At 39.7% G+C, this 14,394-nt stretch overlaps 2 non-coding genes across 2 annotated transcripts; both read right to left on the reverse strand.

Moving 5' to 3' along the window:
- Positions 1–6,681: 6,681 nt before the first annotated feature.
- TRNAR-CCU (transfer RNA arginine (anticodon CCU)) lies at positions 6,682–6,754 on the reverse strand. The gene has a single exon. It is a non-coding gene; the product is annotated as a tRNA-Arg (tRNA).
- Positions 6,755–13,033: 6,279 nt separating this feature from the next.
- On the reverse strand, positions 13,034–13,106 carry TRNAR-CCU (transfer RNA arginine (anticodon CCU)). The gene has a single exon. It is a non-coding gene; the product is annotated as a tRNA-Arg (tRNA).
- Between the last annotated feature and the right edge of the window lie 1,288 nt (positions 13,107–14,394).

The raw sequence follows: 14,394 nt of genomic DNA on the forward strand, positions 1-14,394 counted from the left end.
TCACATAGGTTGTATAAGTTTTATGAATCCTGGCTTGACCTATTCAAGTAGCTGAAAGCCTGTCACCACCTCTCGAAACAAGATTCACACCAATCCAATTCATATAATTTTTTCCAAAGGAATATGTTCTGGCCGGTCGAAAATGCATCTCACAAAAATAGGCATTTAAAAATCTACTTTGCAGTTTCAGAACACTAACATAACTGTGAAGTGTACACAAGTAAAATGGGACCGTTTCAAAGTACCTAATCCGTCATAAACTTCTGAGAGGAAGCATGTAATAAATCTACCTAATTTTCTGGAAAAGAAAGAGGGAGGATTTTTGTTATCACCTCCGATGGGCCTTGAACCCACAATCCCTGGCTTAGGAGGCCAGTGCCTTATCCATTAGGCCACTGAGGCACAAATGCATAGCTCTTTTCTAGAGGCATTATTTAAATGTATTCTATGGTCAGACACCGGTGTGTGCACACAGGGCATTTCTCACTTCTCTCTATAAGTAAACTTCCCATTTTCATCCTCTTCCATCCCCGACTTTAACGCTCTCTTCTATGCTATAATGGAGACTTTGCAATTTTAGCAAGTGGAGAGAAATTGGAGAACCACTTTCGACTCCACACTTCTTCTTCACTTACTTCTTTTCTCAACATACTGGGCTTAGAAAATGGTATCAAGCCATCCTTATCATCAGTAGGACACGGAAAGAGGCACTAAGTCTCCTAACCAAGTTCAACCACACTCTGCAACTTAACCATTGCACTACAAATTAGGCAACGGGGGCATCAGCAAAGGCAGCCAATGTGCCGATCCTTTATACATTTTGTGTAGTACTTTTCGTACTCGGAGGCAAAATCAGCACTTTAACTGCCCAAATCATACAGATTTTACACATGTACCACTCTATGCACACATAGGCACACACCTTGCAGTTCTTCTGCACACACTTAAGCTAAAAACCCATTCTGTCACGTCAAAATTCTGCAAACCTATTACATATTCAGTCCGTCGGCATAGAAGCACTTTTTAATGCCACTAAAATGCACAAGTAGTTAGACTGAAGATGCAACCTGAATGAGTTTACAGTATGTACTCCACTTTATTAATGATTAGTAATGAGAAAGTGAGGACTACAAGAGTATTGGAAAATACTTTTTCCACTCTGAATGTAAAGCAGATTGTGTGACCATTGGCCAAAAACGACCACTAAGGGACTCGAACCCTCAATCTTCTGATCCGAAGTCAGACGCCTTATCCATTAGGCCACGCGGTCATCCGTTCACCTGAGATGATTTTTATCATGTAGGTGGTATGCATGGATGGAGAACATATTATTGAAAGGTATTCAGGTTTACATCCCATAGTGTTCTTTCAGCTCTTTTCGCTGGAAGCACTTTTTTGGAATCTATATATTGAGAATTTTATGAGTACGATATGCTTTTGTTTTCCTTTTTGCATACAAACCTCTTTCCTCATGAGTTTAAAGCTCATTTGTATGCTCTACATAGCTCTGGACGTTTCCAGACGTGGAGTGAAACTGTGTTGAAAGTAGTAGAAATTGCTCCTTCCTGCATATGCTAATTTTTCACACTCACATAGGTTGTATAAGTTTTATGAATCCTGGCTTGACCTATTCAAGTAGCTGAAAGCCTGTCACCACCTCTCGAAACAAGATTCACACCAATCCAATTCATATAATTTTTTCCAAAGGAATATGTTCTGGCCGGTCGAAAATGCATCTCACAAAAATAGGCATTTAAAAATCTACTTTGCAGTTTCAGAACACTAACATAACTGTGAAGTGTACACAAGTAAAATGGGACCGTTTCAAAGTACCTAATCCCTCATAAACTTCTGAGAGGAAGCATGTAATAAATCTACCTAATTTTCTGGAAAAGAAAGAGGGAGGATTTTTGTTATCACCTCCGATGGGCCTTGAACCCACAATCCCTGGCTTAGGAGGCCAGTGCCTTATCCATTAGGCCACTGAGGCACAAATGCATAGCTCTTTTCTAGAGGCATTATTTAAATGTATTCTATGGTCAGACACCGGTGTGTGCACACAGGGCATTTCTCACTTCTCTCTATAAGTAAACTTCCCATTTTCATCCTCTTCCATCCCCGACTTTAACGCTCTCTTCTATGCTATAATGGAGACTTTGCAATTTTAGCAAGTGGAGAGAAATTGGAGAACCACTTTCGACTCCACACTTCTTCTTCACTTACTTCTTTTCTCAACATACTGGGCTTAGAAAATGGTATCAAGCCATCCTTATCATCAGTAGGACACGGAAAGAGGCACTAAGTCTCCTAACCAAGTTCAACCACACTCTGCAACTTAACCATTGCACTACAAATTAGGCAACGGGGGCATCAGCAAAGGCAGCCAATGTGCCGATCCGTTATACATTTTGTGTAGTACTTTTCTTACTCGGAGGCAAAATCAGCACTTTAACTGCCCAAATCATACAGATTTTACACATGTAGCACTCTATGCACACATAGGCACACACCTTGCAGTTCTTCTACACACATTTAAGCTAAAAACCCATTCTGTCACGTCAAAATTCTGCAAACCTATTACATATTCAGTGCGTCGGCATAGAAGCACTTTTTAATGCCACTAAAATGCACAAGTAGTTAGACTGAAGATGCAACCTGAATGAGTTTACAGTATGTAGTCCACTTTATTAATGATTAGTAATGAGAAAGTGAGGACTACAAGAGTATTGGAAAAGACTTTTTCCACTCTGAATGTAACGCAGATTGTGTGACCATTGGCCAAAAACGACCACGAAGGGACTCGAACCCTCAATCTTCTGATCCGAAGTCAGACGCCTTATCCATTAGGCCACGCTGTTATCCGTCCACCTGAGATGATTTTTATCATGTAGGTGGTATGCATGGATGGAGAACATATTATTGAAAGGTATTCAGGTTTACATCTCATAGTGTTCTTTCAGCTCTTTTCGCTGGAAGCACTTTTTTGGAATCTATATATTGAGAATTTTATGAGTACGATATGCTTTTGTTTTCCTTTTTGCATACAAACCTCTTTCCTCATGAGTTTAAAGCTCATTTGTATGCTCTACATAGCTCTGGACGTTTCCAGACGCGGAGTGAAACTGTTTTGAAAGTAGTACAAATTGCTCCTTCCTGCATATGCTAATTTTTCACACTCACATAGGTTGTATAAGTTTTATGAATCCTGGCTTGACCTATTCAAGTAGCTGAAAGCCTGTCACCACCTCTAGAAACAAGATTCACACCAATCCAATTCATCTCATTTTTTCCAAAGGAATATGTTCTGGCCGGTCGAAAATGCATCTCACAAAAATAGGCATTTAAAAATCTACTTTGCAGTTTCAGAACACTAACATGACTGTGAAGTGTACACAAGTAAAACGGGACAGTTTCAAAGTACCTAATCCCTCATAAACTTCTGAGCAGAAGCATGTAATGAATCTACCTAATTTCCTGGAGAAGAAAGAGGGAGGATTTTTGTTATCACCTCAGATGGGACTCAAACCCACAATCCCTGGCTTAGGAGGAAAGTGCCTTATCCATTAGGCCACTGAGGCACGCATGCATAGCTCTTTTCTAGAGGCATTATTTAAATGTATTCTATGGTCAGACACCGGTGTGTGCACACAGGGCATTTCTCACTTCTCTCTATAAGTAAACTTCCCATTTTCATCCTCTTCCATCCCCGACTTTAACGCTCTCTTCTATGCTATAATGGAGACTTTGCAATTTTAGCAAGTGGAGAGAAATTGGAGAACCACTTTCGACTCCACACTTCTTCTTCACTTACTTCTTTTCTCAATATACTGGGCTTAGAAAATGGTATCAAGCCATCCTTATCATCAGTAGGACACGGAAAGAGGCACTAAGTCTCCTAACCAAGTTCAACCACACTCTGCAACTTAACCATTGCACTACAAATTAGGCAACGGGGGCATCAGCAAAGGCAGCCAATGTGCCGATCCTTTATACATTTTGTGTAGTACTTTTCTTATTCGGAGGCAAAATCAGCACTTTAACTGCCCAAATCATACAGATTTTACATATGTACCACTCTATGCACACATAGGCACACACCTTGCAGTTCTTCTACAGACATTTAAGCTAAAAACCCATTCTGTCACGTCAAAATTCTGCAAACCTATTATATATTCAGTGCGTCGGCATAGAAGCACTTTTTAATGCCACTAAAATGCACAAGTAGTTAGACTGAAGATGCAACCTGAATGAGTTTACAGTATGTACTCCACTTTATTAATGATTAGTAATGAGAAAGTGAGGACTACAAGAGTATTGGAAAAGACTTTTTCCACTCTGAATGTAAAGCAGATTGTGTGACCATTGGCCAAAAACTACCATGAAGGGACTCAAACCCTCAATCTCCTGATACGAAGTCAGACGCCTTATCCATTAGGCCACGCGGTCATCCGTTCACCTAAGATGATTTTTATCATGTAGGTGGTATGCATGGATGGAGAACATATTATTGAAAGGTATTCAGGTTTACATCCCATAGTGTTCTTTCAGCTCTTTTCGCTGGAAGCACTTTTTTGGAATCTATATATTGAGAATTTTATGAGTACGATATGCTTTTGTTTTCCTTTTTGCATACAAACCTCTTTCCTCATGAGTTTAAAGCTCATTTGTATGCTCTACATAGCTCTGGACGTTTCCAGACATGGAGTGAAACTGTTTTGAAAGTAGTCCAAATTGCTCCTTCCTGCATATGCTAATTTTTCACACTCACATAGGTTGTATAAGTTTTATGAATCCTGGCTTGACCTATTCAAGTAGCTGAAAGCCTGTCACCACCTCTAGAAACAAGATTCACACCAATCCAATTCAAATCATTTTTTCCAAAAGAATATGTTCTGGCCGGTCGAAAATGCATCTCACAAAAATAGGCATTTAAAAATCTACTTTGCAGTTTCAGAACACTAACATGACTGTGAAGTGTACACAAGTAAAATGGGACAGTTTCAAAGTACCTAATCCCTCATGAACTTCCGAGAGTAAGCATGTAATAAATCTACCTAATTTTCTGGAAAAGAAAGAGGGAGGATTTTTGTTATCACCTCAGATGGGACTTGAACTCACAATCCCCGGATTAGGAGGCCAGTGCCTTATCCATTAGGCCACTGAGGTACACATGCAAAGCTCTTTTCTAGAGGCATTATTTAAATGTATTCTATGGTCAGACACCGGTGTGTGCACACAGGGCATTTCTCACTTCTCTCTATAAGTAAACTTCCCATTTTCATCCTCTTCCATCCCCGACTTTAACGCTCTCTTCTATGCTATAATGGAGACTTTGCAATTTTAGCAAGTGGAGAGAAATTGGAGAACCACTTTCGACTCCACACTTCTTCTTCACTTACTACTTTTCTCAATATACTGGGCTTAGAAAATGGTATCAAGCCATCCTTATCATCAGCAGGACACGGAAAGAGGCACCAAGTCTCCTAACCAAGTTCAACCACACTCTGCAACTTAACCATTGCACTACAAATTAGGCAACGGGGGCATCAGCAAAGGCAGCCAATGTGCCGATCCTTTATACATTTTGTGTAGTACTTTTCTTACTCGCAGGCAAAATCAGCACTTTAACTGCCCAAATCATACAGATTTTACACATGTACCACTCTATGCACACATAGGCACACACCTTGCAGTTCTTCTACACACACTTAAGCTAAAAACCCATTCTGTCACGTCAAAATTCTGCAAACCTATTACATATTCAGTGCGTCGGCATAGAAGCACTTTTTAATGCCACTAAAATGCACAAGTAGTTAGACTGAAGATGCAACCTGAATGAGTTTACAGTATGTACTCCACTTTATTAATGATTAGTAATGAGAAAGTGAGGACTACAAGAGTATTGGAAAAGACTTTTTCCACTCTGAATGTAAAGCAGATTGTGTGACCATTGGCCAAAAACGACCTTGAAGGGACTTCAACCCTCAATCGTCTGATCCGAAGTCAGACGCCTTATCCATTAGGCCACGCGGTCATCCGTTCACCTGAGATGATTTTTATCATGTAGGTGGTATGCATGGATGGAGAACATATTATTGAAAGGTATTCAGGTTTACATCCCATAGTGTTCTTTCAGCTCTTTTCGCTGGAAGCACTTTTTTGGAATCTATATATTGAGAATTTTATGAGTACGATATTCTGTTGTTTTCCTTTTTGCATACAAACCTCTTTCCTCATGAGTTTAAAGCTCATTTGTATGCTCTACATAGCTCTGGACGTTTCCAGACGTGGAGTGAAACTGTTTTGAAAGTAGTACAAATTGCTCCTTCCTGCATATGCTAATTTTTCACACTCACATAGTTTGTATAAGTTTTATGAATCCTGGCTTGACCTATTCAAGTAGCTGAAAGCCTGTCACCACCTCTAGAAACAAGATTCACACTAATCCAATTCAAATCATTTTTTCCCTAAGAATATGTTCTGGCCGGTCGAAAATGCATCTCACAAATATAGGCATTTAAAAATCGACTTTGCAGTTTCAGAACACTAACATGACTGTGAAGTGTACACAAGTAAAATGGGACAGTTTCAAAGTACCTAATCCCTCATAAACTTCCGAGAGGAAGCATGTTATAAATCTACCTAATTTTCTGGAAAAGAAAGAGGGAGAATTTTTGTTATCACCTCAGATGGGAGTCGAACCCACAATCCCTGGCTTAGGAGGCCAGTGCCTTATCCATTAGGCCACTGAGGCACACATGCATAGCTCTTTTCTAGAGGCATTATTTAAATGTATTCTATGGTCAGACACCGGTGTGTGCACACAGGGCATTTCTCACTTCTCTCTATAAGTAAACTTCCCATTTTCATCCTCTTCCATCCCCGACTTTAACGCTCTCTTCTATGCTATAATGGAGACTTTGCAATTTTAGCAAGTGGAGAGAAATTGGAGAACCACTTTCGACTCCACACTTCTTCTTCACTTACTTCTTTTCTCAATATAGTGGGCTTAGAAAATGGTATCAAGCCATCCTTATCATCAGTAGGACACGGAAAGAGGCACTAAGTCTCCTAACCAAGTTCAACCACACTCTGCAACTTAACCATTGCACTACAAATTAGGCAACGGGGGCATCAGCAAAGGCAGCCAATGTGCCGATCCTTTATACATTTTTTGTATTACTTTTCTTACTCGGAGGCAAAATCAGCACTTTAACTGCCCAAATCATACAGATTTTACACATGTACCACTCTATGCACACAGAGGCACACACCTTGCAGTTCTTCTACACACACTTAAGCTAAAAATACATTCTGTCACGTCAAAATTCTGCAAACCTATTACATATTCAGTGCGTCGGCATAGAAGCACTTTTTAATGCCACTAAAATGCACAAGTAGTTAGACTGAAGATGCAACCTGAATGAGTTTACAGTATGTACTCCACTTTATTAATGATTAGTAATGAGAAAGTGAGGACTACAAGAGTATTGGAAAAGACTTTTTCCACTCTGAATGTAAAGCAGATTGTGTGACCATTGGCCAAAAACGACCACGAAGGGACTCGAACCCTCAATCTTCTGATCCGAAGTCAGACGCCTTATCCATTAGGCCACGCTGTTATCCGTCCACCTGAGATGATTTTTATCATGTAGGTGGTATGCATGGATGGAGAACATATTATTGAAAGGTATTCAGGTTTACATCCCATAGTGTTCTTTCAGCTCTTTTCGCTGGAAGCACTTTTTTGGAATCTATATATTGAGAATTTTATGAGTACGATATGCTTTTGTTTTCCTTTTTCCATACAAACCTCTTTCCTCATGAGTTTAAAGCTCATTTGTATGCTCTACATTGCTCTGGACGTTTCCAGACGTGGAGTGAAACTGTTTTGAAAGTAGTACAAATTGCTCCTTCCTGCATATGCTAATTTTTCACACTCACATAGGTTGTATAAGTTTTATGAATCCTGGCTTGACCTATTCAAGTAGCTGAAAGCCTGTCACCACCTCTAGAAACAAGATTCACACCAATCCAATTCATATCATTTTTTCCAAAGGAATATGTTCTGGCCGTTCGAAAATGCATCTCACAAAAATAGGCATTTAAAAATCTACTTTGCAGTTTCAGAACACTAACATGACTGTGAAGTGTACACAAGTAAAACGGGACAGTTTCAAAGTACCTAATCCCTCATAAACTTCTGAGAGGAAGCATGTAATAAATCTACCTAATTTTCTGGAAAAGAAAGAGGGAGGATTTTTGTTATCACCTCAGATGGGACTCAAACCAACAATCCCTGGCTTAGGAGGCAAGTGCCTTATCCATTAGGCCACTGAGGCACGCAAGCATTGCTCTTTTCTAGAGGCATTATTTAAATGTATTCTATGGTCAGACACCGGTGTGTGCACACAGGGCATTTCTCACTTCTCTCTATAAGTAAACTTCCCATTTTCATCCTCTTCCATCCCCGACTTTAACGCTCTCTTCTATGCTATAATGGAGACTTTGCAATTTTAGCAAGTGGAGAGAAATTGGAGAACCACTTTCGACTCCACACTTCTTCTTCACTTACTTCTTTTCTCAATATACTGGGCTTAGAAAATGGTATCAAGCCATCCTTATCATCAGTAGGACATGGAAAGAGGCACTAAGTCTCCTAACCAAGTTCAACCACACACTGCAACTTAACCATTGCACTACAAATTAGGCAATGGGGGCATCAGCAAAGGCAGCCAATGTGCCGATCCTTTATACATTTTGTGTAGTACTTTTCTTACTTGGAGGCAAAATCAGCACTTTAACTGCCCAAATCATACAGATTTTACACATGTACCACTCTATACACACATAGGCACACACCTTGCAGTTCTTCTACACACACTTAAGCTAAAAACCCATTCTGTCACGTCAAAATTCTGCAAATCTATTACATATTCAGTGCGTCGGCATAGAAGCACTTTTTAATGCCACTAAAATGCACAAGTAGTTAGACTGAAGATGCAACCTGAATGAGTTTACAGTATGTACTCCACTTTATTAATGATTAGTAATGAGAAAGTGAGGACTACAAGAGTATTGGAAATTACTTTTTCCACTCTGAATGTAAAGCAGATTGTGTGACCATTGGCCAAAAACGGCCACGAAGGGACTCGAACTCTCAATCTTCTGATCCGAAGTCAGACGCCTTATCCATTAGGCCACGCGGTCATCCGTTCACCTGAGATGATTTTTATCATGTAGGTGGTATGCATGGATGGAGAACATATTATTGAAAGGTATTCAGGTTTACATCCCATAGTGTTCTTTCAGCTCTTTTCGCTGGAAGCACTTTTTTGGAATCTATATATTGAGTATTTTATGAGTACGATATGCTTTTGTTTTCCTTTTTGCATACAAACCTCTTTCCTCATGAGTTTAAAGCTCATTTGTATTCTCTACATAGCTCTGGACGTTTCCAGACGTGGAGTGAAACTGTTTTGAAAGTAGTACAAATTGCTCCTTCCTGCATATGCTAATTTTTCACACTCACATAGGTTGTATAAGTTTTATGAATCCTGGCTTGACCTATTCAAGTAGCTGAAAGCCTGTCACCACCTCTAGAAACAAGATTCACACCAATCCAATTCATATAATTTTTTCCAAAGGAATATGTTCTGGCCGGTCGAAAATGCATCTCACAAAAATAGGCATTTAAAAATCTACTTTGCAGTTTCAGAACACTAACATGACTGTGAAGTGTACACAAGTAAATCGGGACAGTTTCAAAGTACCTAATCCCTCATAAACTTCTGAGAGGAAGCATGTAATAAATCTACCTAATTTTCTGGAAAAGAAAGAGGGAGGATTTTTGTTATCACCTCAGATGGGACTTGAACTCACAATCCCTGGCTTAGGAGGCCAGTGCCTTATCCATTAGGCCACTGAGGCGCACTTGCATAGCACTTTTCTAGAGGCATTATTTAAATGTATTCTATGGTCAGACACCGGTGTGTGCACACAGGGCATTTCTCACTTCTCTCTATAAGTAAACTTCCCATTTTCATCCTCTTCCATCCCCGACTTTAACGCTCTCTTCTATGCTATAATGGAGACTTTGCAATTTTAGCAAGTGGAGAGAAATTGGAGAACCACTTTCGACTCCACACTTCTTCTTCACTTACTTCTTTTCTCAACATACTGGGCTTAGAAAATGGTATCAAGCCATCCTTATCATCAGTAGGACACGGAAAGAGGCACTAAGTCTCCTAACCAAGTTCAACCACACTCTGCAACTTAACCATTGCACTACAAATTAGGCAACGGGGGCATCAGCAAAGGCAGCCAATGTGCCGATCCTTTATACATTTTGTGTAGTACTTTTCTTACTCGGAGGCAAAATCAGCCCTTTAACTGCCCAAATCATACAGATTTTACACATGTAGCACTCTATGCACACATAGGCACACACCTTGCAGTTCTTCTACACACATTTAAGCTAAAAACCCATTCTGTCACGTCAAAATTCTGCAAACCTATTACATATTCAGTGCGTCGGCATAGAAGCACTTTTTAATGCCACTAAAATGCACAAGTAGTTAGACTGAAGATGCAACCTGAATGAGTTTACAGTATGTAGTCCACTTTATTAATGATTAGTAATGAGAAAGTGAGGACTACAAGAGTATTGGAAAAGACTTTTTCCACTCTGAATGTAACGCAGATTGTGTGACCATTGGCCAAAAACGACCACGAAGGGACTCGAACCCTCAAACTTCTGATCCGAAGTCAGACGCCTTATCCATTAGGCCACGCTGTTATCCGTCCACCTGAGATGATTTTTATCATGTAGGTGGTATGCATGGATGGAGAACATATTATTGAAAGGTATTCAGGTTTACATCTCATAGTGTTCTTTCAGCTCTTTTCGCTGGAAGCACTTTTTTGGAATCTATATATTGAGAATTTTATGAGTACGATATGCTTTTGTTTTCCTTTTTGCATACAAACCTCTTTCCTCATGAGTTTAAAGCTCATTTGTATGCTCTACATAGCTCTGGACGTTTCCAGACGCGGAGTGAAACTGTTTTGAAAGTAGTACAAATTGCTCCTTCCTGCATATGCTAATTTTTCACACTCACATAGGTTGTATAAGTTTTATGAATCCTGGCTTGACCTATTCAAGTAGCTGAAAGCCTGTCACCACCTCTAGAAACAAGATTCACACCAATCCAATTCATCTCATTTTTTCCAAAGGAATATGTTCTGGCCGGTCGAAAATGCATCTCACAAAAATAGGCATTTAAAAATCTACTTTGCAGTTTCAGAACACTAACATGACTGTGAAGTGTACACAAGTAAAATGGGACAGTTTCAAAGTACCTAATCCCTCATGAACTTCCGAGAGTAAGCATGTAATAAATCTACCTAATTTTCTGGAAAAGAAAGAGGGAGGATTTTTGTTATCACCTCAGATGGGACTTGAACTCACAATCCCTGGATTAGGAGGCCAGTGCCTTATCCATTGGGCCACTGAGGTACACATGCAAAGCTCTTTTCTAGAGGCATTATTTAAATGTATTCTATGGTCAGACACCGGTGTGTGCACACAGGGCATTTCTCACTTCTCTCTATAAGTAAACTTCCCATTTTCATCCTCTTCCATTCCCGACTTTAACGCTCTCTTCTATGCTATAATGGAGACTTTGCAATTTTAGCAAGTGGAGAGAAATTGGAGAACCACTTTCGACTCCACACTTCTTCTTCACTTACTTCTTTTCTCAATATACTGGGCTTAGAAAATGGTATCAAGCCATCCTTATCATCAGCAGGACACGGAAAGAGGCACCAAGTCTCCTAACCGAGTTCAACCACACTCTGCAACTTAACCATTGCACTACAAATTAGGCAACGGGGGCATCAGCAAAGGCAGCCAATGTGCCGATCCTTTATACATTTTGTGTAGTACTTTTCTTACTCGCAGGCAAAATCAGCACTTTAACTGCCCAAATCATACAGATTTTACACATGTACCACTCTATGCACACATAGGCACACACCTTGCAGTTCTTCTACACACACTTAAGCTAAAAACCCATTCTGTCACGTCAAAATTCTGCAAACCTATTACATATTCAGTGCGTCGGCATAGAAGCACTTTTTAATGCCACTAAAATGCACAAGTAGTTAGACTGAAGATGCAACCTGAATGAGTTTACAGTATGTACTCCACTTTATTAATGATTAGTAATGAGAAAGTGAGGACTACAAGAGTATTGGAAAATACTTTTTCCACTCTGAATGTAAAGCAGATTGTGTGACCATTGGCCAAAAACGACCTTGAAGGGACTTCAACCCTCAATCTTCTGATCCGAAGTCAGACGCCTTATCCATTAGGCCACGCGGTCATCCGTTCACCTGAGATGATTTTTATCATGTAGGTGGTATGCATGGATGGAGAACATATTATTGAAAGGTATTCAGGTTTACATCCCATAGTGTTCTTTCAGCTCTTTTCGCTGGAAGCACTTTTTTGGAATCTATATATTGAGAATTTTATGAGTACGATATTCTGTTGTTTTCCTTTTTGCATACAAACCTCTTTCCTCATGAGTTTAAAGCTCATTTGTATGCTCTACATAGCTCTGGAGGTTTCCAGACGTGGAGTGAAACTGTTTTGAAAGTAGTACAAATTGCTCCTTCCTGCATATGCTAATTTTTCACACTCACATAGTTTGTATAAGTTTTATGAATCCTGGCTTGACCTATTCAAGTAGCTGAAAGCCTGTCACCACCTCTAGAAACAAGATTCACACTAATCCAATTCAAATCATTTTTTCCAAAAGAATATGTTCTGGCCGGTCGAAAATGCATCTCACAAATATAGGCATTTAAAAATCGACTTTGCAGTTTCAGAACACTAACATGACTGTGAAGTGTACACAAGTAAAACGGGACAGTTTCAAAGTACCTAATCCCTCATAAACTTCCGAGAGGAAGCATGTAATAAATCTACCTAATTTTCTGGAAAAGAAAGAGGGATAATATTTGTTATCACCTCAGATGGGAGTCGAACCCACAATCCCTGGCTTAGGAGGCCAGTGCCTTATCCATTAGGCCACTGAGGCACACATGCATAGCTCTTTTCTAGAGGCATTATTTAAATGTATTCTATGGTCAGACACCGGTGTGTGCACACAGGGCATTTCTCACTTCTCTCTATAAGTAAACTTCCCATTTTCATCCTCTTCCATCCCCGACTTTAACGCTCTCTTCTATGCTATAATGGAGACTTTGCAATTTTAGCAAGTGGAGAGAAATTGGAGAACCACTTTCGACTCCACACTTCTTCTTCACTTACTTCTTTTCTCAATATAGTGGGCTTAGAAAATGGTATCAAGCCATCCTTATCATCAGTAGGACACGGAAAGAGGCACTAAGTCTCCTAACCAAGTTCAACCACACTCTGCAACTTAACCATTGCACTACAATTTAGGCAACGGGGGCATCAGCAAAGGCAGCCAATGTGCCGATCCTTTATACATTTTTTGTATTACTTTTCTTACTCGGAGGCAAAATCAGCACTTTAACTGTCCAAATCATACAGATTTTACACATGTACCACTCTATGCACACAGAGGCACACACCTTGCAGTTCTTCTACACACACTTAAGCTAAAAACACATTCTGTCACGTCAAAATTCTGCAAACCTATTACATATTCAGTGCGTCGGCATAGAAGCACTTTTTAATGCCACTAAAATGCACAAGTAGTTAGACTGAAGATGCAACCTGAATGAGTTTACAGTATGTACTCCACTTTATTAATGATTAGTAATGAGAAAGTGAGGACTACAAGAGTATTGGAAAATACTTTTTCCACTCTGAATGTAAAGCAGATTGTGTGACCATTGGCCAAAAACGACCACAAAGGGACTCGAACCCTCAATCTTCTGATCCGAAGTCAGACGCCTTATCCATTAGGCCACGCTGTTATCCGTCCACCTGAGATGATTTTTATCATGTAGGTGGTATGCATGGATGGAGAACATATTATTGAAAGGTATTCAGGTTTACATCCCATAGTGTTCTTTCAGCTCTTTTCGCTGGAAGCACTTTTTTGGAATCTATATATTGAGAATTTTATGAGTACGATATGCTTTTGTTTTCCTTTTTCCATACAAACCTCTTTCCTCATGAGTTTAAAGCTCATTTGTATGCTCTACATTGCTCTGGACGTTTCCAGACGTGGAGTGAAACTGTTTTGAAAGTAGTACAAATTGCTCCTTCCTGCATATGCTAATTTTTCACACTCACATAGGTTGTATAAGTTTTATGAATCCTGGCTTGACCTATTCAAGTAGCTGAAAGCCTGTCACCACCTCTAGAAACAAGATTCACACCAATCCAATTCA

Source organism: Triturus cristatus, chromosome 4_1, assembly GCF_964204655.1.
Source record: "Triturus cristatus chromosome 4_1, aTriCri1.1, whole genome shotgun sequence".
Taxonomy (NCBI): Eukaryota; Metazoa; Chordata; class Amphibia; order Caudata; family Salamandridae; genus Triturus; species Triturus cristatus.